Source organism: Artibeus jamaicensis, unplaced genomic scaffold (genome assembly GCF_021234435.1).
Source record: "Artibeus jamaicensis isolate MK-2021 breed Jamaican fruit bat unplaced genomic scaffold, CSHL_Jam_final contig_1132, whole genome shotgun sequence".
In the NCBI taxonomy this organism is placed as follows: Eukaryota; Metazoa; Chordata; class Mammalia; order Chiroptera; family Phyllostomidae; genus Artibeus; species Artibeus jamaicensis.
The window spans coordinates 3,660,379-3,687,279 of record NW_026521221.1 but is presented as its reverse complement, the minus strand read 5'-3'; the positions used below and the strand labels follow the sequence as shown (position 1 = coordinate 3,687,279).

The 26,901-nt window shown below is 37.2% G+C and overlaps 1 protein-coding gene and 1 long non-coding RNA gene across 6 annotated transcripts in view; one reads left to right on the top strand and one right to left on the bottom strand.

Annotated features, from left to right (window-relative positions):
* CDIN1 (CDAN1 interacting nuclease 1) overlaps positions 1–26,901 on the bottom strand; it is a 215,803-nt gene that overhangs the window by 53,305 nt on the left and 135,597 nt on the right. The gene's annotated exons all lie outside the window — the stretch shown is intronic.
* Positions 4,307–6,632, top strand: LOC119062223 (uncharacterized). Its single transcript, XR_005084941.2, has 2 exons — positions 4,307–5,009; positions 5,762–6,632. It is a non-coding gene; the product is annotated as an uncharacterized LOC119062223 (long non-coding RNA).

Here is a 26,901-nt window from a genome sequence, read left to right as displayed (position 1 = left end):
TTTCTTGAATCTAGACTTTTCCGTTAGCATAATTCTTCCTCAAGAGTCTAACAAATGTCCTTTTTAGTCCCTCTTTTTTGGGGGGTGAAAAGAAGTCTTTGTTATTCATTGTACCATTTCAAAAACTAAGCTTCTCTCATACCTCAAAAACAGCTTTATTTTTAGGACAAAAAATTCACCAAGCTCCCCCCAAAGTCTTTTCAGGCAGAATCCTTAGAGAAGGCAGGTGCCTTTGGCTAAATTATCTCTACTCACAAACCATTCACATACATTTGCTTTAAGAAAAAAAAAACCACTACATGTCAATAGTTTGATTCCATTTTGTCTATGCAAATACCATTGATAAAAATTTCAATGGAAGTTTTCAGGGAGTGGAAGAGTTCCAAACTAGGTATTGAAAAGGGGACTCAGGCATAGGATACTAATTCACCAAACTTGCCAAGAATGATCTAACCCAGTAGCCATTCAAAGGCAACTGCAAACCATCTACATGATCCCAGATAATCCCTTATACTGTATCTCTCGGATCTCATCTCCACTCTGCAGTTTACTGCATGAGGCTTCATTTGGGGCTCCAGGTTTCCCATTGCAAAAAAAGGGGGCAACTTTGTCATGCTAAATTTGCTGCATGTGAACCGAGCACTGAGCACTTGGCGAGGCAACCAGCTCCAGGAATGTTAACGACTGGAATAAACCTTTAAGAAGCGTTTCTAAAATGCACTTATTTGATACTGTTGTTCAGTTGCTGAAATTCTTTCCCCCTCACAGTGGCCACAGTGGTGCTGTGAGAAAAGGTGATCACACCAAAGTATGTGAAAGGCTGGTTGGTACTAAAAAGCAGGAGGCACCCCTCTCTCAGCCGAGGCTAAAATTCCCCTTGTAACCTTATTATTATTTTGCACAAATATCATAGGTCTCTTTTACGAAATACTACTCAGTGGTTTAAATTTCTTACTGAGGCCTCTCCTACCACTGAAATGCACCAAAATGCCCATCAATCTCGCCATTGCCAGACCACGTTAGAACTGGGAACAGTGACAAGTTACAGGGACTCTCTCTCCTTTTTAATCAATTCCAGAAGATTAGTATGATGCATTTTTTAGATATAGACCCTCAGAACATTATAAACTTACTGAAGAAGCCAAACTGGAATATCTCAAGTTTGGGAGATGAACAATATTTTGATGTGCCAAGGCTAATACATTATATGTTTCGAGTCTTACTATTAAGACCTGTAGCAACTGTTTTAAGAGATGAGTAGGAATGGAACAAATGGTAAATGTTTATTCAGTCATACAGTTCTGAAAGAAAACAACTGTTAATTTGCATTAGCTTGGGATCACTTAGCAGACTGCTTTTTTAAGAGCTATCACCTCTCAGCAGCCCATAAAAGGGGGAGCTTTCATTCGGTTCCCTCCTACCTTCTCTTGCTACATGGCACTTAATTTGAATTTATTTTTTACTCATCACCGATATTGCACAAATCAAAAATCACTTCAAAATAGATACTGTTCTCTGTCAGTTCATTTGTGCAGGAGGAAGTCAACAGGCTGAAAAACTTGGGGGTCCATGCAGACAGACGCAGCCTCTGCTCCATCTTCCAGTATAGAAAATTTTAGAATGATAAAACTTAAGGTACCTTCTGAGTTATCAAACAAACTACATTTCATATAATTTTAGTGCATTCAGGACAGTTATTCCACATAAATGAAAGTTAAATGTCCTCTCTGTGGGCAACAGAATGTAAGCCATTTAAATGTAGGTGAACCTTTTTGTAGAGAGTAGTATCCTCTGATTTCCCTGTTAATTAGCCCATAGAAGGTAAAGAGAAAAGGAGGGTAGTTAATTGGGGAGAGGGGACTGTGTCTCAGGGATTCTGTACAGTCTTTGGTCTTCCAGCAACCTCAGAACTTGCAACATAAGATGGGATTTCTAGGGCATCTCCACTTCGCGGTCTCAAGATTTTATGAGACTTTAGAAAAGCTGACTTGAGCAGAAAATCAGTTATAGGGTGTTTTTTCAGAAAGCAAGACCATTTATCCTGGGCTAAAAGAGAAAAAAGATCTTAAGGAGGTTGAGGGTACAAAGAAGAAAAAAAAAAGGCTCGAATTAGGTAAGTGATTGGAACATCTTGGTACCTGAAGTGAGAAGGGGGACAAAGAAAGTCTCCCACAGCTGCACCCCAGGGTGCACGGGGTGAAGGTGGGGGGTGTCATGACAGGGCAACCGAGGAGGAAAGGAAGAGGCAATCAGATCTCGGCTTCTTCATCGGGGGTCAGCTCAGCTTGCAGGGGTCTTTGTTCCCATGAGTCAGCAAAGTGACGTGGAACAAGAAATGTACTGTGTTTCAGAACCCAGGTCAGAAACTGGATCTGCAACAAATCTATCCCTAAGAAAGCACTGCATGAGATGGCCCAGTGATAGAAACTTCTTCATAAGGGTCACCCACATACCCAACCCAGCTACAGTGAATGTTGACTTGCTGCGGAGTGTAAGCTTCCAATTGCAATTTCAGCCAAAATGTGCTGGCGAAAAGCTACTAATACAGTGCCTTCCAGCATCTATGCTTCTCTTTCTAAGGCACTATGGCAACTGGACACTTAGATTTAAAGCTCAGGGAGCTATCCAGTTCTGAGTTTATTTTTGCCTCAAGATTTCCACTCTGAGCCTCCACTTTGTTGCTTCCTTCTACTTCTATTTGATTTCTAGTTGGGGACTAGTGTTTTCCCTGCCTGCTTAGCAGGGCCTGAAAGGTGACACAAAACACAAGAGAGGTGAGGGGGGAAGCTCCTTCTTCTGCATTCTTATGCTGCAATAGGAATCCTTTCTTATCCTGGGCTCCATCAAAGGATCTTAAATTTCACTGTTGTTCTTGATGGGAAGAAACCATTCTTTTTGCTTGCAACTTTGTATGTGCATACATTCTCTACTGCCACTAAATTGCAACATGCAATTAGAATGAAGAGGGCCGGTGGTCGGACTAACTATGGAACCCTCCCCAAAGGTGGCACTGGCACTGTTAAAAGAGTATCTTTTCAGGAGCACATGTGCATTCCCATATTAAAAAATGGGGTGAATTTCATCTCAAACAAATCTGCCTGTTTTAAATCCATTAGATATATATATATACATACACACACACACACACATATGTGTGTGTATACACATATAGTGTATATGTGTTTTGAACAATAAAATAGGAAAAAATAAAGTTTTTGGTAAAAGTGAATGCAAAGGACACTTGATGAAGTAGTCAAAATATTTGTTTTTGTGGCTATGATCTAAGGTTTAAAATACCTAAGTAAATTAGAATGGGTTTTCCTTATCCAGTGCAAACACATGAATTTTAGAGGTCTCTTTTATGTATTTTAATGTCATGGGACAGATAAATAAAAAATAAAAATGAAAGTTTTGGCATCTTATATTAGCAGAAGGTCAAGTGCTTTTTCTTGTTCTGCTATTGACATGTTTTTTTCTTTGTTTTAACATTTAAATCGTCCACATAACCACGGCTCCAATTACTGGTCTCCGCGGCTTTTCCCCAATTAGTTTCCTAGGTCCCTATCTCCCTTTCCACCAGCTGGGTTATCAGGCTGGACCTTTCCAATAGCAGAGCTGTGAATCTTTAAAAATTTTGGAGCTGGTGACACAGGAAGTGAAAATGAGAAGAGATGTTTGAACTGGCTAAACAGCTAACGTTCTGAAGCTGTCTTTACTTGGAACGAGGACAGCTGGCACTGCTTCCCTCTCCTGCAGACTGAGTTCAAGCCGTCACTGGGGTGCTCCCAACGTCCCCCGAGCCCTCGCCCTCACCTTCATGCAGGACACAGACTGCGATTTCCTTGAGGGAAGGATTCACATTCACCCTTGGGTGCCTGGGACATAGCAAATGCTAAATAAGAATTTTGTTGAATAATAAACATAGCAATCCTAGCTCTGACACCAATGAATTAATCTTGGACAAGTCCCTTTATCTTTCTGAGCATTTGCTTTCCAATCCATTAAAATGCTTTCAGTTTCCTAGAGGAATGGTTAGGCTCAAACAAAATAATGAGTGTGGAAGTGCTGTATAAATGCAATAGATTGCTACAGCTGTTGTTAATAATTACCATTTGGATTTATGCAATAAAAACTTCACTATTCAACAGGAGGGACAAGGGTGGTTTCTAAATGTCTCAACATTTTTTCCCCCATAAGAAGCTCATAAAAATGTAGTTTTCTTAGAATTCTAAGATGTCAGGCCACACCCACACAGTCTTTCTGTGTTTTGTTTATTTGTTTTTCCCCTGTCTCCTGTGCCCTTTGCCCCTCAGGCCCCGACTCCAAATCAACACACAGATCTTTTCCAGGCTCTGGATCCTGCTCTGGAAGGACAGGCTGCGGTGGCTGGGCTCAGGCATTGCATACACAGGCGTGTTCGCTGTGGCAGTGCACTTCTGCAGAAGGCGCCCTGGCCAAGCTGAGAGGTGGGCTTCTGCGAGGGGCCCGAAGGGCTGGTGGGGCCCGATCAGTGCGTGCAGCGTCCTCCACCGCCAGCACCCACGCTCCCCGACTCCCCGCTCCTTCACATCGCCTGTGCCCCTCTGCTCGGCTGCCCGGTGAGAGGAGAAAGTTAAAATGAAGAAAGAACACTGGATACATGTAAACAACCTCTCCAGGGTTGTGTGAGAGCCACCAAGCTGGACCTAACAAAAGACACAGAATCTACCTTAAAAAAACAACAACAAAACAAAACAAGAAAACACAAGGACAGCTATTCGAGTATTGAAGTAATAGCTCCTCATTCCTTATGGTCAGACACGGGCAACAGAGGACTCGCTGGGTTCAGACTGAATGGTGCCTGAGACTTGGTGAGACAGCGTTTATCTAGTATTGAATGAGTAATTTCCACAGACAGCTGAACTATTTGAGAAGCTAAACAAGTAACTGAAACTTCAGAAACCCTGCTGAGCGTAAGTGCTACATGAGCCACATGTCCCCAGTTCTCCCAAAGCACAAAGGCACCGCAGGTAAGTCCAGTGTGGGGGATTATTTTTAAGGCAGTAGAGCAATACAAACACATTGTTTGCTCTTGGTCATCTGGTTTGTCTTAATCAAGAACTAAAAATTCATTTATAATGCTGTATACAAATGCCATGTTTTTATCAGTATCATATGCTGCTTGCTTGAAATCGTATACATTACAATTAAGAACAGAAATTCAAGTTAATGGTCAAAGACAACCAATAACAAAACCACTAAATTCCAGTTGTCAAACATCATTTCGTATGTATATTACTGTTGTCCTTAAAAAAGAGTAATTATTAAAACTAAAGCTATAGGAGCGAGTGTTTATGACTTCCTATTGAAAAGCCCAAATTACAGAGCATTCATTTCGGGTTGAAGAAAGTCGTGTGGCCGTCCCTGTGCAGTGGCCTCGTGACTTTATATCCTCTTGTCAAACCTCAGCAGTTTTATTTGTGGTGATGCATGCCGGAGGAGGTTGGAGGTTAAAGTTGATAGGAGGGGCAACAGGAAAATCAGCCGAGTCCTTCCAAGAGATTACAACCTTTAACATACTTGGGCCTGTCGGCAGTTTCTGCCAGCTTTACGAGTCTGTGGCTGGGGGTGTCTTTAAAAACCGATTCTCAAATCAGAGGTCAGTTGGATCCAGTAAATGCCCTCTTACTTTGAAATCATCCTAAATGGTTAATGTAGCCACAGTTTATTGCTGTAGGATTCAGTTTGTACTTAAATCTAAAAAATCTGCTTATTTTTCAAGTATCTGAGACCTCGGAAGGTGAAATGACTAACCTCCAATTCATGCATGGCTCCACAAACAGGGAAGCGGCTGTTGGAAGAGAAAAAAGAAAAAGAAAAAAGAAAAAAAACCCAGAAAAAACCCCACCAGTTCCTGCTGGATACAACTTTTGTTCGGGGTCCCGGACAAGCAGACATTTCAGTAGTGCATTGGCTCCGCCCCCAGCAGGCGTCCAGATTGTAGCTGCCTCACACTGAACAGAGGGAGGTACCTGACTGCAGCCTGGGTGCCAGAGCAGGGGACCACAACACAGTCACCAGCTAAGACTCAACAATGACCGCAGAAACATCTCACTGCAGTATCTGTATTCCTAAAAACGTCACACGCTGGTTTCCTTATAGGTCGTCTCAGTATTCAGCACTGCTGGTTACCTTTGATCAAATGTGTATTTTGGGTCAGGCACTGTATACACCCGGGCTCACTAAATCCTCATAAGAATCCAAAAAGTTCTAATTTTACAGATGAGTAAAAAGAAGAGAGAGAGAAATTAAGCATTGTGCTGGAAGCCACACTGATAGTGCGCAGCCAGATGGGAATCAACTTAGCCCTTCACCCCTCCAAACCTGTGCCCTTTCTACTCATCTGTGCTGCTTCTTGGGTTGTAACTAATGATGCAAATAATTTCTAGACTATCCCCCCTCCATGCTTAAAATTTTCAAATCATTATTAGCTGGTTTTAATGCACAGCATGGTACTACACAGCAGCAAGGAAACAAGATTCAGCATGAAACATCCTTGGGTCCTGTATTGGATCACCATGTGGTTAGAATTGGGGTCTAATGATATCATTGGATGTTACTAATTGTTAATAAAATGTTTCAGTATTTAAATAGTTCTCTATGTCAAGGTGATTGACAGCAGTTTTATAGTGCTAACCACTTGTGAAATTAAAATGATTCCAACCATAAACATTAACTCCATTCCTTTCTGTTTTTGAATGTTTTGCCTGACTCACAGATTATAGAATTTGATGCTGAGTGGCTTGATCTCAATGGGTCTCAGTTTCCTCAGACATAAAGTAAGGTTATATCTCTGGGAGGTCTTGGCTCTTAAAAAGTTTATCAGTATAAAATATTTTTTAAATTCCCTGATTAATTCTAGTGATTATAAAGTTTTTTTTCCCTTTCTTTTTCAAGAAAATAGACACTGACCTTTATGAATAAAAGAAGGGAAAACACAACCTTGAAAAAAAGTCACAGACAAATGAGGGTGTGGAGTGAATGGAATCCCTGGGCCCCTAAAGCCACACATCAGCTGCCTCTCTTTTTGCAAACTCTGGTAACTGCACACAAGTGCTTTAAAAATACATTGATTTAGTAATGACCTGAAAGGCAAACTATTTCCTCACCCAGAGATGTTTGTCACTAAAGTTATGAGAACTGCTAACTTTCATTTAGAGAGGTAATATAACAAACATTTCCCAAACATTACTACTCAGTGGTTAAGGCGAGGAAACACAGGTTATTTGAAACATTTTTAAAAAATGCACTGACTGCTAAAAAACTACCAACATTTTCAAGATGTGTTTGTTATTAAGAAGACATTCCATAAACATTTCTGGTAGAAAATCTTCCAGCTCTTTATAGTGCCTTGCATTCCTTTACTCATAAAGCGTCTAAATGTGCATGCATATACATGTGCAATATGCAGATAACAAACAATTTTGTTTGTAGTTGTTGCTACTTGACATAGACTAGGCATTAAGGGAAAGAACACAGGACACCAGATTAGAAGTCGTCAGTTCAAGCCTCTGAAAATAAGTTAGACACTAAAGAGGCCACTATTTTATTTTATTTTATTTTATTAATTAATTAATTTATTTTTGACTGATTTGATACATTTTAGTATCACAAAATGATTATCATCATGACTTTAGCTACTATCTCCACCATGTCACATAATTACCATTTCATTTTTGTGGGGAGAACATGCACAGTCTATTCATTTAGCAACTTTTAAGCTTATAATATGTATTATCTATAATCACCATACTGTACAATAGATCTACAGAATTGATTAATCTTTTTATATGTACTTTTTGAAATATAAAATATTTTATTTTGCTTATTATTTTATTGTTAGTTATTCTATTACAGTTGTCCCTATTTTTCCCCCTTTACGCTCCTCTGCCCAGCCTACCCCCAGCTCCTATAGTCAATCCCTGCCCAGCTGCCATGTCCATGGGTCATTCATACATGTTCTTTCACTAGTCCCTTCCTCTCTTTTTGCCTGTTACCCTCCTCCTCCCTCCCCTCTGGCCACTGCCAATGTGTTCCATGTTCTAATGTCTCTGGTTCTATTTTGCTCATTAGTTTATTTTGTTCATTAGATTCCTCTTATAAGTGAGATCATATGGTTTTATCAACTGGCTAATTTCACTTATCATAGTAGTCTCCAGTTCTATCTGTGCTGTTGCAAAAGGTAGTTCTTTCTTTCTTTCTGTTGTGTAGTATTCCATTGTGTAAATATCTCAGTTTTTTGACGCACTTATTTACTGATGGGCACTTAGGCTGTTTCCAGCACTTGGCTATTATGAATTGTGCTGCTATGAACATTGGGGTGCACAGGTTCTTTTGAATTTCTGTTTTGGTATTCTTAAGATATATTCTCAGCAGTAGAATCATTGGGTCAAAGGGCAAATCCATTTTTCATTTTTTGAGGAAATTCCATACTGTTGTCCACAGTGGCTGCACCAGCCTGCATTCCCAGCAACAGCGCACTAGGGTTCCTCTTTCTCCACAGCCTTGCCAGCACTTGTGGTTTGCAGATTTATTACTGATGGCCATTCTGACTGATGTGAGGTGATACCTCACTGTGGTTTTAATTTGTATCTCTCTGATGGTAGTGATGTTGAGCATGTTTTCAGATGTCTATGGGCCATCTGTTTGTCCTGCTTGGAGAAGTGTCTATTCAGGTCCTTTGTCCATTTTTAATTGGACTGTTTGTCTTCATGGTATTGAGTCATATGAGTTCTTTATATATTCTGGAGATTAAACCCTTGTCTGATGTATTATTGGAAAATAGGTTTTCCCATATGGTTGGTTCCCTTTTAATTTTAATGATGGTTTCTTTAGTCATGCAGAAGCTTTTTAATTTGATGTAGTCCCATTTTTTTCCTTTATTCCCCCTGTCCTAGGAGATATATGGCCAAAAACATTGCTAAGTGGGATATCTGAAATTTTACTGCCTATGTTTTCTGCTAGGCCTTTTTGGTATCCTGACTTATATTTAAGTGTTTTATTCATTTTGAGTTTATTCTGTTGTTTGGTGTAAGATCATGGTCTAGTTTCATTTTTTTTTGCATGTACCAGTCTAGTTCTCCCAAAACCATTTATTGAAGAGACTATTTTTACTCCATTTTATGCTCCTGCCCCATTTATCAAATATTAATTGAACATAGAGACATGGATTTATTTATGGGCTCTCTATTCTGTTCCATTGATCTATGTGGCTGTTCTTATGCCAGTACCGGGCTGTTTTGATTACAGTGGACTTGGAGTATAGTTTTGTATCAGGTATTATGATCCCTCCAACTTTATTCTTCTTTCTCAAGATTACTGAGGCTATTAGGAGTATTTTTTGGTTTCATATAAATTTTTGGAGTATTGTTCTAGATCAGTGAAATATGCCATTGGTATTTTAATAGGATTGCATTGAATCTATAGATTGTTTTGGATAGTATGGATACTTTGATGATGTTAATTCTTTCAATCCATTAATGCAGTATATGCTTCTGTTTATTTGTATCTTCCTCAATTTGTTTCTTCAGTGTTGTATAGTTTTCTGAGTACAGGTCTTTTACCTTCTTGGTTAAATTTATTCCTAGGTACTTTATTTTTCTTGTTGCTATAGTAAATGAGATTTTTTCCTATTTTCTCTTTCTGGTATTTCATTCTTGATGTACAAAAATGCCATTGGTTTCTGGATATTGACTTAGTATCCCGCTACTTTGGCAAATTCACTTATTAGGTTGAGTAATTTTTTGGTTGAGACTGTAGGTTGCCTATGTACATGGCCATATCATCTGTAAATAAAGTTTTACTTCTCCTCCTTTCCAATTTTCATGCCCTTTATTTCTTTTTCTTGTCTGATCACTGTGACCAGAACTTCCAATACTATGTTGAGTGAAAGTAGTGAAAGCAGATACCTTTGTCATGTTCCTGATCTTAGGGGGAAAACTTTCAGTTTTTGCCCATTGAGTATGGTATTGGCCGTAGGTTTCTCATATATGGCCTTTATTATGTTGAGGAATGCGCCCTCTTCCTGTTTTGCGGAGTGTTTTTATCATAAGTGAATGCTGGATTTTATCAAGTGTTTTTTCAGCATCTTTTGATATGATCATGTGGTCTTGTCCTTCATTTTGTTTATGTGGTGTATTGTGTTCCTTGATTTTTTTTTTATTGATGATAACTTTTATTTATTTATTTATTTTTTATAATAAATTTTATTTAGTTACTTTTCTTTTTTTTAATATTAAATTTTATTTAGTTACTTTTCTTTTTTCCTTCTTTTCTCAAACCCTCCCCTTTTCCTTGTTCTTCCCTCTCTCGTTCTTGATTGTGAATTCTGTGCCATCCTTGCACCCCTGGGATAAATCCCACTTGATCATGGTGTATGATCTTTTTAATGTACTGCTTTATTTGGATTGCCAATATTTTGTTGAGGACTTTTGCATCTATGTTCATCAGGAATATTGGCCTAGAATTTTCTTTCCTTGTTGTGTCTTTACCTGGTTTTGGAATTAGTGTAATATTGGCCTCATGAAAAGAGTTTGGGAGTCTTTCCCCTTCTTGAATTTTTTTCTGGAATAGTTTGTGAAGAAGTTAGTTTTTCTTTGAATGTTTGATAAAATTCACCCTCGAAGCCATCCGGTCCAGGGCTTTTGTGTGCAAGGAGTTTTTGATTACTGCTTTGATTCTGCTAATTGTTATTAGCCAATTTGGGCTTTCTGCTTCATCTTGGTACAGTTTTGGAAGATTGTATGTTTCTAGAAATTTATCCATTTCACTCAGGTTGTCCAATTTCTTGGCATATTATTGTTCATATTAATTTCTTGCAAGGCAACTATTTTAAATGCTACTCAATACTCTGAGTTTAACTACTTCTCTTACAAAAACCCTACTTTCCAACTCAAATTTAACACAAAGATATAAACAATACATGTCCTTAATACCCATATATATTTTCTTTTTCCGTTGCTAATGAACTGCTTCCTTTTCCATTTCACATTGCAACTTCAGCAATAATATTTCACTTGGTTTTCCTTCTGTAATCTTCCCTACAATTTTTACCCTAAAACATACATACACAAAACCCAAACGAACAGACAAAACTCCTACAAATCAAATACCTCTAACTGGTTTTCTACACTGTAGCTTAACAGTATTTCGAAATACCAAATCTAATTGTGGCAGCAACTTGCTCTAAAACAAAAGACAAAAGACAAAAAGACAAAAGTCTAAAAGACAAAAACAAAAAACTGTACCTAGATTGCCCCAGAGAGAATGTTGAAGTCTATTGCATCATACAAGGCTTTTCTTAATCTAGCTCCTGTTCTCTACACTCTAATCATACTACGTATTGTTGGCAGCTTTCACTCCTTCAAGCCTCTATGCCTCTGTACATGCTGTTCGTTTTGCTCAAAACACCTTTCCCCATACATCCATCCCTCTGTTCTAAATGGGGACACATAAGAATCAGCATCCTGAAATCTCACTCTAGCTATTCCAGGCACATCTCAATCCTAGTACTTCTCATGCTGCACCTACTGGTTTATATGCCATAACTGCTGGCTTACTGGTCTGTATCTCCCATTGGACTCAGCTCATTGAGAACAGAAATGGTATTTTGGGAAATCGCTATATTCATGGGCCTAGCAGAGTGCCTGGTTCATGGATGACTCTTAGGAAATTCTGCTTAGTGATTATCTGAGTGATGGAATAAAATGAATGAAAGTCTAAGGATCTATTTAAAGACATATCTAGTAGAAACTTGATTGTGTGACAGGCAAGGCTTGTGCCTCTTATTTTAATTCCCAAACATTTAGGTGCACTTGAAAATACATGATCTTGATCTTTTTTTTAAATTTTTTAAAATTTATCTTTAGAAGGGTAGGGAAGGAGAGAGAGGGAGAGAAATATCAATGAATGGTTGGATCTCATGCATCCTCAGCTGGGAACTGGCCTGCAACCCAGGCATGTCCCCTGACTGGGAATCGAACCACAATCTTTTGGTTCACAGGCCTGCACTCAATCCACTGAGCTACACCAGCCAGGGCTGATCTTGATCTTTAAGCACATTTTTGCAAAGTCCATAATCTCTAAGTAGAGTGATTTGGGGTAGATGAAAGGATGATAGATGAAAATCCATAAGATGATTTTATTTATTTTAGAGGAAGTTCTATTATAAAACAACAATAAAAATTATTATCCAGTAGAATTCTAACTTTTCTCCATTTCTATTTTGAAAATTAAATTTTCCTAAAAATGATTTTTGTTGTTTAGAAAGCAAATTCCATACACATATACACACAGAGCAATCTTTAGTGCTTAAAACAGTAGCGAGCACAAGGGTATCTTTTAAGAGGGAATCTTCTAAGAGGTACATTAAAAATTAACTTGAAATATCTACTCATGAATGCAAACTCCCAGCTATGACACAAGTATGAGTAGGATGTTTATGTATATTTCTGTGTCCTGTGATTTGAAAATTTTAAAATAAGTAATGTTTTAAAATCAATTCTATACTTAGCAATACAGACTAAGGGTATATGAAAACATATTCATAAAAATTTTATAGGTACATATAATTTATATCAATAATAGAATAATAATTTAGATAAAAAAGTAAACTGGATAACTGTTATTTTGAAAGTTGCACAGACTCATTGGAGCTTATCTTTGTCTTCAGGGAACCATAAATATTTTTAGAAACTGGTCGTTGATATAACAATGAGGTCAGGATTGGATTATTCAGACTGTATACATACCAAAGTTGAACAAATTATTAAATAGATTTAAAGGAAGATACAGTAAGTTGATTCAGGCCAGCATCATTTTTTACAAGTTCAGTACTTATCAGGGAGTGGGTGCTTAATGGAAAACAATGACACATTTACTTATCTTTATAGGCCTGTGCTAATAACAAATGAAGTATTTAACTTAATGTAAATATCTTAGTGGTGAAAGTGAATCCCTGCTTTTTACAAATGCTGGGGAAAATGCAGTTTACCCTTTAGTTTTATAATAACCCACAAGAAACTGATATTTAAATTATATGTATGTGCTGGCTGGATTGTTCTTAAGAACCCTTTATCACAATCTGTTCATACATATACTCTGAAGCATGCGGACAATAAGAACACAACCACTCATCCCCTCTTTCTGCTTGATAGCCTGGAGATGGACACAAAGACAGTGGGAAATGGTACTGCAGGTGCTCAGCTGCTTTAGGGATGTAGGAAGCTAGACACTGTGGCCTTGAGGTCAACAGCCACATACCAGAAAACTTCACACCACAGATTGCCTACAGCCTAAACAGTCAATGCCTCAAACAGTACATGGACTAAATAAGAGCTGTTTGCAAAATGGCGGTACAGCAGAAAGCCACTTTCAAAGTTATTGTCTGAGTTTGAAGTGCAGAGGACTCTAGTCAGTTTAACAGAGTGCAATCCAACTCAAACATTTATTGAGATGTATTTTAGCACAATTAGACAGAAAGAACTTCCCTGATCATTTTAGCAGGATTTGAAAAGAATGTATTTATTCATTTACTTGCTCATTTTCTGTGTTTCCCACCCTAATATAAGCTCCCTAAGGAGAGGGTGCACATGAGTCTCATTCATTGCTGCATTCCTGGTGCTCAGAATAGTGAACACAGTAGCTGCTCATTGGGTCTCTATTGTATGAGTGCTGATGTTACCCCTGCCCTTGAGGAGACTTATGTCAATTAGTTTGCACTCGGAAATACTTATGCCACGCAGGTAAACAAACAACAGAAAGCCTCCAAAAGGAGGTCTCGACTGTAGCACATCCGGGTCTCAGAAATCTATGAAGGTGTGAAGAAAATTGTGAGAAAGGAGTTCAGAGAATAAGTTTGAATTTGCAACTGATTTGAAAAAGTTTACGTGATCGACGTTGAATTCAAGATTCTATTTTATTTTTACATTCCTTCTTTGTTGGTCATTAACATCTAAAAATGTACCTTTTCCCCCTCTATATTAAGGAACACTAAAGTGAGAGAAAATAATACAAACATAAAAAAATGAATTGCTTTGCATAAGCTTAGAGTTCCGAAGAACATTTATGCATTAGAACATGTCTTGATGTTAGTAAGCTTTTGTATCTCATTTTGGACCATATTATTCGCTCAGACAATATTTTATGTTTATTACATATACATTTCAACTTGTCTTATCTAGTTGGGTACTTGATGGTGGTCCAAATAAATGAATATACAGTTTTAATTCTTCCTTGCCTAGTAGTTCACATACACAAGCTATTTTCTGTAGGTACCTGGATAAGTGCTATAAAACTTTGGACACTTGATTTCATTTATTCTTTCCCTCTCAACCCATAAAGAAACTTTGTAGAAGTACAAAATTCTATGGTTAAAATATGTATCTTTAATTAGAAGGTCTTCAAAAAATAAAACTGAGAGTCCTTATTTTTTTTTCCAAAAAGTTCTTTTTTAGTGTTATGGGCTGAACTATATCCTCCTAAAACTTCATATATTTAAGTCCTAATCCCCAGTACCTCAGAATGTGATCCTACTTGGACACAGGGTCTTTATAGAGGTAGCTAGGTTAAAATGAGGCCATCAGAGTGAGCCCGGAGCCAATACAACTGATATCTGTACTAGAAAACCCGGACAGAGATATGTACCGAGGAGAGAGAAGCCGAAGACAGCAAGAAGACAGCCATCTGCATCCCGCAGAGACGGACCTGGCACAAGCCCTTTCCTCACAGCGCCCAGAAGGAAGCAGCCCCACCAACACCTTGATCTCAGGACTTCCGGCCTGCAGAAGCATGTTAAAGTAAATTTCTGTCGTTTAAACCACCCAGTCCGCGTGTTTTGTTAAGACAGGCCTAGCAAACTAATACACCTAGAGAGTATCATTCAGTTTTTTAATGTTGGTACTCTGACAACTGAAAATATGCTTAATGGATATTAAATTATCATTATAATTATTTAATAAGACAATAAAGTACACTTTATTTTTAAGTTTTTTATGGTTTTTCAGACTTAAACAATTTAGAGCTGGTTGGAAACATTTTAGCCTAGAAAATACTGAAGGTAAAGTTATTGCTTCTATAAGAGTCTCATGTATGTAGCAGAGCCATGCAGTTGAGACCACCTCATGTGCCCCCCTCCCCCCGTTTTTATGATGCTATACCTACCAATTCCTGGAGTGGTTTTAAAAGAGACAATTTTTTTTTTGGCCTCCCATGTTTTTCTGTCCTTCTTTTTTCAAAAAAATGTTAATCCCATGTAACATGGAGGAGACTAAGCATAAAAATCTGGATTTTCCATAACACTTGAAGAATTGGAAGATCTGTCCATACGAGGCCCACTGTATCCACATGGCCACAACAGGCCGAGATGGACTTGTGGCTGCTCCAGGTCAAAGCCTGCCTGTTCTTTGGTTCACCACAGTGTCCCTCCTTTAGGTTGTCTGCCTGGACCCTGCAGGTACATCTGTAATCTCTGGTCCAAGGGGAGGATATCGGCGTTTTAATGATGAGAAGTATGGTTATGTAAGGTGCCCAGATGAACGTAGTATTTATTTCACTGTAGACAACCCAGAAATGGTGCTAACCCCTCTCTTCCCTAACCCACCTCACTCACATCCACCCTGATTTGATTATCATCTCCTATGTGTCAGTAGTCCACACAAGAGATCTCAGGAGGGTATTTCAAAGAGGACATGAGGTATTAGATGCAAAAAGTGATTCTTGTTCAAGTAAATTTAAGAGATGTAGAGTTAAACAATGATAAAACCTGTCTCCTTGCTACAGAACTTCTCAGAACTTTTGAAATTTTCATGTAGAAGGCAGCATTTTCTAGAACCATTTGGCCACCCAACTTTGTTTTGGGGAGCATTTTCAGTAAACAGTATTCAGAGAAACTTTGACCCAGGCTAGCCTTTTTCCCATACAAAATAAAACATTTTTTGCTAAGTAATGTGGATTTGTATAGGAAATATAGCATTTTAGATGACTGTTCAAATAGAATCTTAGAAGAGAATAATACTTTGCATGATAATTTGCTTGGAATATCAACTTTTCAATTTTTGTTGGCTGTGGTATATACAGAGATGGCCAACACTATGGATCTTTAAATACAATAAAATAGGTTTGTATAATTCTTCGTAATCAAAATGGAAACAGGAAGATGCATACTTATTTCCACTTGGCTCCAAGATGCCATCTTCTGCTTTACTTTAAATTCGCTAACAGTTGGAATATTTGCATAATTAATTTGGAAGCTTGATAGTTGCAAGTAATAGTTAAAATATGCATCACTGTGTGCATTTCTCATAAAGCATTTAACAAAATAATTACAATATCATCTCCAAATCTAATAGCATATGAAACAATACCAATAATTCTTTTTTAAATGTTGGTTTTATTTCTCTAAGAAACAGCAGTGGGCTGCCTGAGAAATCAAAAGCAAGGGAGGGAGGGGACTGCCTGTCTTGTTTTTGTCAAACTAAAAGACTGAAAGAAGAATGACTGTTTTATTGCATACAGTACATCAGGTTTTTAACATTTAGAAACTTTGAAACCATCAAATGCTGATAATATGAACAATTTGTTCCATTAATATTGGTCTGTGATATTTACATTTTAAAATAAATTACTTATTAAAAATAGAACCATTCATTTACTCAACAAATATTTATTAAGAACTTACTATATACCAGGCACTGTTCTAGTCTATAGGATATAGTGGTAAACAAAAAGAAAAAAATTGCCTCACTTGTAGAACTTGAATTCTAGTGGCACAAACAAAATAAGGGGTCCTATAAATCACGTAAGAAGGTGAAAAGAACTATACAGAAACAAAGGAAGGGAGGAAGATGCAGGATGTTGGGAAGAATCAGGCTAGGGAGAAGGCACCATGGCACCTGACTTTTGACACTGAACCACATGTGTATCTAAGAAAAGTGTTTCATGCAAAGGGAACATTCAGTGCAAAGGGCCTGAGGCAGAACGTACCTGGCAAGTTCAGAAACAGGAAAGAGGCCAGAGTGGCTGGTGCATAGTGAGCAGAAATGTGGTAGATGAGGTCACAGTGGTATTTGGAGGGAACTGTGCATGGCAGGAAGGCCAAAGCAAGAACTGCAAGATTTTTAGCAAAGAATTAACATGATCTTACTTGTATTTGATGGTCTGGGTGTTATGTTGAGAAGAGACTACATAGGAGGGTTGAGTGGAAGGGAGAAGACCAGTTAGAAAATTATTTCAATAATCCAGGATAGAGACAATGAAGACTTGGATCAAGTGGTAGCAGCAGATATAGTGAAAAGTCGTTGGATTCTAGATCTATTCTGAAGATAGATTCAACAGGATTTTTAAAAGATCAGAAGTGAAAGGTGGGAGAAACAAACAATAGTAAGTTTGCTTAGGCAGATTACCTTGGGATAGGGAATACTGTGAGAGACATCAGAAATTCAGATCTGGCACACTGTGTTTGAGATGGTTAACATGAGCCACATCGAGATGTTGAGCAGGCAGTTGGATATTTCAGTCTGACGTTCAAGGAAGAGATCCAGGGTGAAGACATAACTTTTGGAAGTATTAGCACACAGATGGCATTTAAAGCCATGAAATAACCAAGAAAAAGTAGATACAGAAAAGAAGAAAGCAGTGAGTCTGGGACATCCACCATTAAGAGAATACTTAGAAGAGGGCAAAGCATGAATGGAGATTGAGAGGCAGTGGCCACTACGGTGGGGAGAAAAATCAGAGGGCAGGGCACTTCAGAAATCAGAGAGGATCCTGTGTCAAGGAGCCACCAATAAGCTGTGTTGATGTTGCTGACAGGTCAAGAAAGAGTGAGTTCTGAGCACTGATCACTAGGTTTATTGACACGGTGATTTTGGTCATAAATGTAGTTTCAAACTACATTTATCTTTATTAATAAAAGTGAATTTATAGAATAATCCAGGGCACTCTAAATGCCTTGTACACCTTTACGTCTTTTCTAAATAAAGTAGCCCCAGACAGTTCCCTAAATACATTTTCCTATTTGGGTTAAATGACCTTAAATTCCCGGATACCACAGACTGATTGGCAATCACCGCCTGACCTATAAGCAGCCTGAGGTTGCCCAAATGGCCCTTACAGTAGTCTGACCCCATAACTCCCTAGTAGGGGCGGATAGTCGTTAACTGGATAGTAAACAAATTGGATTGTAACTAAGTGGCCCAGACCTTCTAATGAGGCATGAGAAACACTTGGAGAAAGGCGTTTGTCCACAAAAGCTTCATAATTCCCAAGGTGATATTTCAAGTATACAAACACAATGGTACACAATATAAAGTCCCTTGGTCTAGCTCTGTCACTTGCACATGTTGGTGGCACACTTTGGCAACAAAGACCATTGCAATATTTTCCAAATGCTCCTAATATAACAATAGGCTTGTGTTGGCGTCAGTCTAGACCTTAGATGAATCACTTGATTTCAGTAATTCAGAAGAAGGGCAGGTCCAGAAAAAAATGGGCAAAAACAAGAGCAATCCTGATAGTAGAGCATGCAGGAACAAAGGCATGAGAAAGGGCAGAGTGACGTATGCTTGTTTGGCTGGAATTAGGTTAGGAAGGGACATGGAATAACATCTCAGGCCAAGGCTAAAGAGGCAGGGGTCAGACTGTGGGAGGCCTTCGGTGTGCTTCAGGCTGAGGAGCCTGACTTTCCTCTGCAGGTCGTGGACAACCACAGAAGACCATGAAGAGGTTCAGATATGTAATGCGTGCAGGCTGTCAGCAGCAGGGAGTCCTTACCACCTGAGGTCTGAATGGGAGAGAGGAGGGAGAGGGCAACCAAGGCAGCTGGAATGGAGAGGATCGCCTGACAGGGCTGACGTGGTAGACATATGCAGTCAATCCAAGAGACCCCAAAGTGACGCAGCTGGAGGAATAAGCACCTGGCTGGCACTTCCCTTTCACCCTGTGGTCTTCTGCTGGTGCCTCCTACTGACTGAACCCAACAGGAAGCCAGAGGGCAAAGGACTCTTCTGATGTGGCCCATATAGGTCAGATTTCTAGTCACAGAACAGAATAGAGGGGTAGAGAAGAAACACTCAGAGGGAGGTGGACCCGTCCGTGTTCTGGGAAGAGGAAGGAGTGGCAGGGTGCAGGAGAAAAAGACAAAACAGGGAGGGCACGCAGTGTGGGAGACCAGTGCTTTCCTGGTTCTGAAAACACTCCCCTTTGCAGGCACTGGATCGAGAAGGTCCAGGTGAGTAGCCTCAGGCTCCTTAGCCTTTCAATCAGGAATGACAAGAGGTTTAGGCAAGTGAGTAGGGTGAAGGAGCACAACCAACTCTATACTAAAGCAGCATTGCATAGATACATGCCTAAGAGGCTTTGAAACAAAGCAGGGGGAATGTCAAGTTCTCCAGCATTAAGTGATTTGGGTGGGGAAGTAGATGCCACCAATACAAATATCAAGGTAGTGGGTAATAGAGGGAATAAGAAACAAGCATAAGCCAAGAATAACTTGCAAAGCATGAGGACACCTGCCAGTCTGGGGAAGACGGAAAACTGAGGAAGTTAGAAATGTAATAAGGAACCATCTTCCTCTAACGAGGGGAGAGAATAAGCAAAAACAGAGAGAAATGGGGGTGCCTTCACAAAGTCATGTGGGGGAGGCCTGTCTCTTCTCAGAGAAGCATGAAGCAAAGTCTTGGAGTGAGAGGAAAGAAATATAGTAAGGAATGTTATAAGAATTGTTTAGGAGTAAATAAATAAAATTTTTCTCTAAAAAATGTTAGATACACTAACAAGCAGGGATGCTACAGCATGTGCCTCCTTCATGAAACCGAAGTTTTAATGACTAAATTCTGTGAGCATTCGTTACCTTTCCCCCCAATATTCCCCTCAAAGCCTCACAATTTATATTCTGCTCTGAAGGTATGGATTTCAACAGGACTAAGCCACATTATCAGCAAGTGTTCATTACTTACAAATGAACACATATTGGGTGCTGGGAAATTACATGAAGTATAATCTCAAATAAAATAAATAATTATTCAACACAATTGTTAAAGGGTGTGGCAAATATATATTCAGATAATATATTTAAAATGGACATGCTAACAGCTTAACATAAAATCTTAACATGTCTTATCATAGTCTACCAATTAGAAATAAGGTACGACTATAAAAGATTAACTTTAAAATTTAAAAGTACCGACAGACTATATATATAGTCTTTTAAATTTTAAAGTTGATCGTATAATATGCATATATATGCACATATGTATGTCTTTGGTAATTTTAGTGATTTAAAAATTAATCTCAAATAAAAATGACTTAAAATGGTTAAAAAGTGTGTTGTATGTATAAAGATAAGCATATTTAAAATAATTGATATGATAGAATCATAACATGGAAATCCTTACTTAAAATGTCTTAGTATAGTCTACCAATTAGAAATAATATGTGTATTAGTATGCAAAGATCAACGTTAAATTTTAAAAGTACAGTAAAACTATGTATCTTTGGTAATTTTAGTGATTAATGCTTTAATTAAGAGATGAGGTACATGCAGACATATGCAATAAACTGACATAATTCATCATATTGCAAAGAATAACATGATGAATGCATATGTATATTGTGAATTATACAACACACATGCAAATCATATACTCATTATCATGCGGAGACATTATTTTTCCTACAGTCAAAATGCAACAAATCTTCAAGTACTACTCAATCTACTGCATGACTATTTAAGCACAAAGTAGTTTGCAGTGTCTTGTAGAATAATAATTTAAACAAGTTAATGAAAACAGAGAGCAGACATTTTCCTCACTGCATCTTTGTGTGAGCTGGACCGGAAGCCAGTGCCTGTCCTATGCACCTATTGTTCCATAGAGTCACATTAAATGGGAGATTTTACTAAAACCTTTAAGTATGCTGCAAAATTAATCTTTATTTTTTAAATGTTAAACACTGAATACATTGGTTATTGACTAGTGGAAAAAAATAACACTGCAGGTCTGGTCTGGAAGCAGTTTCTCAATGAAAGGATAATTACTTAAAAACACAACTCTTCTGGGATTGATTTGTCTTTGAACGAGGTATCCTCAATGGATGACAATTTAAACATGAATACATTTGGTGCTAGGAAGTGGCCGGTAAACACTGTTGCCTGAGTGCTTGGTAAGAGCAGACTAACACCCAACATCTTGACAGAGGCAGAGAGGCTGAAGCGAAGCTCTGTGGAACAGGCTGGAGTTATTTAAAAACAGCTACTTATCACAGAGTCAGGTAACCTTCTCTATAGTTGAATGCAATGTGGAGACATACTGTTAATTAAACTTTTTGACTGAACTCAAAGGAAAACAAATGAGTTCTTTTAAAAAAGACGAAAGTTAAAGAGGAGAGATCCAAGTGCCTCTGATATTCTTATTCCCGACTACACAGAATCGGTACTGTGCTCCAAGGAAACAATGCATATATGAACATGTTAATTAAGATAAACAGTGCAAAAACCATCTTCTTTTTCTGATCATTTTGACCTTTAATGTGGTAGGCCTTCGGTTAGTAGCAGGAAGACTACTAGACGTTCCTTCCTTACAGGTGTGATTCAATCAGCATATATGAATGAGACTGAAAAGGCTTTTTAAATCTACTACATATGCCAATACATTAGAATTCTCATCCTTAAATCAAACCTAAAGAAAAATATTTATAAGGTTCGCCATTGTGTGAATCAAATATAATAGCTTCATGGATGACAATACCCTTATAATATATTAACTTTATGAACTTTTATAACATTTGTAAGATTTCTTCAAAATGAAAAGTCTATTTTACTTTTAATTAAATCTACTTCCCAGAAAGGTCTTTAAGGCTCTATCAAGTACACTGCATTATCTTACTGCTGACAGTTCTTGAAGCCACGCTCGAACGCTTTCTTTATCCTCTCCTGAACAATTGAAAGATCACACGCTAACGGACTGTGCTTTCTCTTTTCCTTGCCTTGTAATTAAGGCATTTTAATCTATTTCCTCATAGTTGTTACAAGAGCAAACTATTAAGATTCACAGATTGAGAAAACTTTGACTCCTATGATTATATAAACATGTATGATATGAATTTTTCCTAATCATGGACTAGAAAAAAAATAACAACAAAACTCCTTCAGATACAATGATTACTCTCTGGAAGGTTAAACTGAAATGGGGTGTCTTGTGTTGCTTTAATATATATGAAATATCTATAAAAATAGAAAAATACAATATATTTGGTTAACTATTCTTTACTACTGATAGGACAAATGATAAATTCATATTAAGAAAACATTTTCTCCAAACCAAGATATATTTTAAGGGTTTGAAACCTTTAGACTTTTTTATGTTGTTGCTTACAGATAAAAATACTGAGTGGCTCTCTAAAGATAATGAAGTAAACAGACTTTAAATCACAGAAGAATTAAGATTTTAATCTACAACTACACTTTTTTTCTTTGCAAATATACATCTAGATACACATTTAGTTTAATATTTCTCAATTTGGGAAACTATGTTTGCAATGCTATTGCAAACAATGATAAACAAAACAAAATATAAGACAAATGCTTTAAAATTCATAAAATGCAGGACTAAAATTATATATTTGCAATCTTTTTAAATAAAAAAGTGCTACTGAGGAGGCTATATACTTTTTGGAACACAAAGAGGTATGCTAATACATTTGTCATATTTTGAATAAATGTGCACAATTTCTTAGTCCTTTTCTATATTAGAAGATACCAGTTTACCACTGGGTTAAAATATTCTAATTGAATTTGATGTTGGACAATAAATGACTTTTTGGATAAATTTTGGAGATTTAAAAAGATATTTTTAGATTATACCTTATGGTGTTAAAAATATTTGACAGGAAGGAAGTACATACAGTGGGCTAAAGATACTTTATTCAATAAATGGTTTGGGGAAAATTGGACAGATACGTACGTACAGAAGAAATGAAACAAAACCACCTTTTTACATCACATACAAGAATACATTGAAAATGGATTAAAGACTTAAATCTTAGACCTGAAACCATAAATATCCTAGAAGAAAACATAGGCAGTAAAATCTTGGGCAATGCTTATAGCAATATATTTTCTGATATATCTCCTCAGGCAAGGGAAACAAAAAAAAAATAAACAAATGGGACTGCGTCAAACTAGAAAGTTATTTCACATCAAAGAAAATCATCAACAAAATAAAAAGACAACCACAAAATGCGAGAACATAGTTGCTGATTCATTTGATCAGGGGTTAATATCTAAAATTCATAAAAAACTTATAAAACAAAAAAACCCAAACTCAATTAAAAAATGGGCAAAGGACATGAATAGACACTTCTCTAAAGAGGACATACAGATGGCCAATAGTCATATGAAAAGATGCCTATGTCACTAATCATCAGAGAAATGCAAATTAAAACCACAATGCTATACTACCTCACAATGGTCAGAATGGCTATCATCAATAAATCAACAAACAACAAGTGCTGGCAAGCATGCAGAGAAAGGGGAACCCTTTTGTACTGCTGGCGGGAATGCAGATGGGTGCAGCCACTGTGGAAAGCAGTATGGAGTTATTGCAAAAAATTAAAAATGGAACTGCCTTATGACCTAGCTATTCCACTTCTGGGAATTTATTCAAAGAAACCCAAAATACCGATTCAAAAGAATATAAGCACTCCTATGTTCATTGGAGTGTTCTTTACAATTGCTAAGATTTGGAAGTAGCCCAAGTGTCCATCAGTAGATGAGTGGATGAAACAACTATAGGACATTTATGCAATGAAATACTACTTGGCCGTAAAAAAGAAATTTTTACCTTTTGCAACAGTATGGATGGACCCATTATGTTAAGTGAAATAAGTGAGTCAGAGAAAGACAGATGCCATATGATTTTATTCATATGTGGAACCTAATGAACAAAGTGAACTGACAAGCACTATAGAGACAGACTCATAGATGGAGGGCAGGATGACAGCTCTGGGGGCGGGGGGAAGGGAGGTAGGTATCCAGCAAAAAAGTAAAGGGGCTCATGGACACGGGCGACAGTTGGTGATTGCAGAGGGGGATCAGGGGAATAAACGGTAATTAAAAATACAATTAAAATAAATTATAGAATAAAAAAATTGGAAGCAAGAAAATATCAGAGAGGATAAGATGTTATAATTTTATACTAAAAACAATACTTTAGATAAGATTAATATAATAGTGTCCCTTACTTTTTAGGTTTTTATTACAAAAAATCTTAAATGTATAAATATTAGAGAATTCCCACAAAACATTTATCTTGGAGATTCTATATCCTTCTTTTAAATTTCTCTCTCTCAACTCAAGTGTTTACTTTGCTGACACATTTTAAAAGAAACCCGAGGCCCCAAGCCACTTCACCTCTCCCTATTCTCAAATGTATCACTTTAAAAAGTGGACATTTTCCTAAATAACTACAATACCTGTTCATGCCTAACAAAATCAATAGTGATTTTTTGATGTAAAGAATTCACACTGATCCATGTTCGACTTTCAATGACTGTCTCAAAAATTTTTTTTTCTAGTCCATTTAATGGAATTAAGAGTGTGACAAGGTCAACTGCATTCAGTTATGATGTCTCAAGTTTTTCTTTTGTAGGACAGTTCCTCCCTTTCTCCTTTATTTTCATGCCTTTGCTCTGTTGAAGAAACTGTTCTGCCTTCTTTCAAAATAAACTTGGGACATCCCTGTTGAAGTAAGTGCAATACTCGGTTGCAAACTAAACCTCCCAAGTGTTCAAATTTATGTTTTGGCCATAGAGGGGCAAAGGGGAAAAACCTGAGACATTTCTGCCTCTTCAGTGATGTGCGTAACTTGCAAGAAACCCTTAAGCAATTCTGCCCTTCATTCTAAAGAGTCTAAAACTGTAATAACCATTCATAAGATTTGTTTTATAACATAACTTTGATATATTGGCAGCTTGTTATACAGCTTTTATTTAATAGTGTTAATATATTTACATATAAACTAAAGAATATCAAGTAAGCAAATAATGTTGACTAGCTTCAAGTTTTTATACTTTTTAAAGAATGTATAAAGAAATAATTGTTTTATAATCAATCTGGGAAAGAAATACAAGCTGGCATGTCTCTGAACTTCTGTTTTCATCCTTTTAAAACAGGATCACTGACCCAGACAGGCAGGTTTTCATTTAATTTGTGTAAAGCTTAAATATTCAGTTGAGTTACTAGTACAGTAAACCAGTTGATGGCTCTATCTTTTAAAATCCTATGTTGTACTTTTTAAGGAGAGATGCATAGAAAATTTAGGGGATTACAAAATATGAATGAAAATTACAAGTGTTAGAAAAGAGAAAATTAAACTTTTAGTATATTTCCATTGTATTAGTACTAAAGAAAAATGCAAATGAACACATATAAGATTGGTTCACTCTCTCCTTGCAACAGCTTTAGCTAATAAAGCTTCAAGAAGATCAGTGATGTACAGTTTTTGAAAATCCAAAATATCAATGACTTTAAATGGAACCACATGAAGTGAATGACAGTAAAGGGATCGTAGATAAAATTACTGAACTCCAATGAAATAAATTCAAAATGAAAAGGATGAAGGGCAATTAAGTACCTATTTTGACAATCTGAAGTGGTCAAGTTTTTAAAAGTATGACACAGGAACCTTAACCTATCTATATATGAGTGATAAATGAGGCATTTTGTGTCATTACATTCCCATAAATCATTTTCTTTAACTGCTGACGGCTTTTTATCAGATCTAACCTTTTCAAGCTTCTATTAGAGTGCTAACATTTTCAACTTTGACACATGTGCAGTTTACAAATTCTGCAGCTGATTAACTCTGGACAGAAGCTCACTGGCATCGTTGTGTTCAAGTTGGGTGAAAGCCTTAGGGTCTCACAAACTCAGACACTTACATTACAATACAAAAAATCTCAGTCGCTGTAAGGGGTTGGAATTTATGGTTGCTAGGCAATTGCTTTCTGTTGGAAGACAAACATGAATAAGACTTCATTTTACATGAAACAGGTGATTTAGGAAATAGTAAGAAATAAAACAGAAGAAAGAGAAAGAAAAACCTGATAGTAAAGGTTAACTTCTAATCAAGTACTTTTTTATGTTTTGCTTTAAAATTATTTATTTTGGTAATCAAATATTTTTCAGAACATAATTGCTAAACTTCTGTTTTGATGTAATCAAAACAAAGAGAAACCAAGATTAATACATTCATGGGGTCAGGGATTATGACCCCAAATAAAATATAATTTAAGTGGGACAGTAATAGCCATGAAACCATTTTAAAGTAGATTTTATGGAGAGATATTGAATCTCATTATAATATATAGCTTAACTCTCCTATAAATTCCAACATTTTAAGTGACAAGTGGCTTTGGATAATTCAACCAATCAATTCAGTTGAAAAAAAAAACCAAGAACTTCTCTTATTTCTTCTTTTCAAACAGTTGCATTGAAATTATAAAAACAAAACACATAAAAAGTAATTCAGTTTCTGTGAAGCTACACTATTTTTTTATTTTACTTATTTATCTTTAGAGGGGAAAGAGAGAGGGAGAGAAATATCAATGTATGGTTGCCTCTCATGTGTCCCCTGCTGGGAACTGGCCTGCAACCCAGGCATGTGCCCTGACTGGGAACTGAACCACAGTCCTCTGGTTTGCAGGCCCATGCTCAATCCACTGAGCTACACCAGCCAGTATTTTTTTTAATTTAATTTATTTTAATTGTTGTTCAAGTACAGTTTTCTGTCTTTTACTCCCAACCCAGCCCACTCCCCAGTGCTCCCCACCTCCCTCCCATTTCCACCCCCCTTAGTTCTTGTCTAAGTC